This window comes from Pistacia vera, unplaced genomic scaffold (assembly GCF_008641045.1).
Source record: "Pistacia vera cultivar Batoury unplaced genomic scaffold, PisVer_v2 Contig430, whole genome shotgun sequence".
NCBI classification, from domain to species: Eukaryota; Viridiplantae; Streptophyta; class Magnoliopsida; order Sapindales; family Anacardiaceae; genus Pistacia; species Pistacia vera.
Window position 1 is genome coordinate 272764 of NW_022196258.1, and position 2095 is coordinate 274858.

The 2095-nt window shown below is 38.1% G+C and overlaps 1 non-coding gene across 1 annotated transcript; it reads right to left on the reverse strand.

Moving 5' to 3' along the window:
* Positions 1-372: 372 nt before the first annotated feature.
* Positions 373-478, reverse strand: LOC116143642. The gene has a single exon (XR_004130154.1). It is a non-coding gene; the product is annotated as a small nucleolar RNA R71 (small nucleolar RNA).
* Positions 479-2095: the final 1617 nt, after the last annotated feature.

A 2095-nucleotide genomic window follows, 5' to 3' on the forward strand; every position in this document is an offset into this window, starting at 1 on the left:
CAACTCGTACACTAAACGAGTACTCTATCCCATCTCTAAATGGAGCAACATCGAGCATTCAACGGCCAGTGATCAATGCCAACACCTTTGAGATAAAGCCAGCAATCATCCAAATGATTCAGTAGTCAGTGCAGTTTGGTGGTTTGGTAGATGAAGATCCCAACTTACATATTGCAAATTTCCTGGAGATTTGTGATACTTTTAAGCACAATGGAGTTTCCGACAAAGCTATAACACTAAGATTGTTCCCATTTTCATTAAGAGACAAAGCTAAGAGTTGGTTGACCTCATTACCAGCAGGCTCGATTACAACCTGGGAGCAAATGACACAAAAATTCCTAAGTAGGTATTTTCCTCCTGCAAGGACTGCACAATTGCATAATGACATTACTATGTTTGTGCAGGTGGATACAAAGTCACTATATGAAGCATGGGAAAGGTTCAAGGACATGCTCTAGAGATGTCCCCACCATGAATTATCGGTTTGGCTACAAGTTTAGACGTTTTATAATGGTCTTAATAGTGAAGTTCGAAATATGATCAATGCTGCTGCGGGTGGTACTTTAGGTAAGAAGACACTAGAACAAGCTTATGAGTTGCTGGAGGAAATGGCTTCAAACTCTTATCAATGGCCGATAGAGAGGTTGCCTGTGAGAAGAACGTCGGGTGTTCATAACCTAGATGCTATCACAGCTTTGGTAGCACAAATGCAAGCATTAAATAAAAAGATTGATGTGATTTTTGTGGCAAAGATCACCCTAACCATGAGTGTCAATTAGGTAACATGTTTGCTGTTAATTCTATGCCTGATCAAGCTAACTATGTTTCAAATTTTCATAGGCCTAATAATAATCCATACAGTGAAACATATAATCCGGGGTGGAGGAATCACCCAAATTTCTCTTGGAGTAACAACAATCAAGTGAAACCTCCACTGCCAGGTTTTCAATCTCAAGAGAAGAAATCAAATTTAGAGGAGATGATGGCAAAGTTCTTGAGTACCACAGAGACAAGAATTCAGAATCAAGAGGCTTGCATCAAGAATTTAGAAGCTCAAATTGGCCAGTTGGCCAATATCATTTCGGGTAGACAGCAAGGGCATTTATCGAGTGACACGGAAAGGAACCCGAAGGAGCAATGTAAGGCCATAACCTTGAGAGATGGAAAGGTGATTGGTGAAGAAGAATCACAAAAGAAGGCGGAAAGTGAAGCAGAGTTACCGATCTCTATTGAGGAAAAGAAAGCCAATTCAGAAAAAGAGATAAAGACTAAGGTAAAGGAAATTGCAAGAGGTAAAGGAAAAGGTATGTCAAAATATGATTCTATTGTTGTTGAAAAAGATGTATCTAAATTTCCTTATCCTGATAGAATTAGAAAGGATAATCTGGATCAACAATTTTCAAAGTTTTTAAAGGTCTTTAAGAAATTGCAAATAAATATTCCATTTGCTGAAGCTTTACCACATAATCCTAGTTATGCAAAGTTCTTAAAAGACATCCTTTCTAACAAGCGGAAGATCGAGGAGCATGGAACAGTTATGCTCACTGAAGAATGCAGTGCCATACTGCAAAATAAATTACCTCCTAAACTGAGAGATCCAGGGAGTTTTACTATACCTTGTGCATTAGGAGATTCATTCTTTGATAAAGCATTGTGTGATTTAGGTGCTAGTATTAATTTAATGCGTTTTTTAATTTTTTAGGAAGCTAGGACTTGGAGAAGTGAAAGAGACGAACATGTCGCTCTAGCTTGTTGATAGATTAATCAAACAACCTAAAGGCATTGTTGAAGACATTTTGTTAAAGGTCGACAAATTTATCTTTCCGGTGGACTTCGTAGTTCTTGATGTGGAGGAGGACCGGGAGGTGCCTCTAATGTTGGGATGTCCATTTTTATGACAGCTCGTGCTTTGATAGACGTGCAACAAGGAAAATTAATTCTAAGACTAAATGACTAAGAAATAGTGTTTGATATCTATAAAGCGATGAAAAATCCTACTGCATTTTATATTGAATCTTGTTTTCACTCTGACAGTTTTGGTGGGATTGTAGTGATCACAGAGAAGAAGTTTTGCAGAAGGACTCTTTAGAGAGAT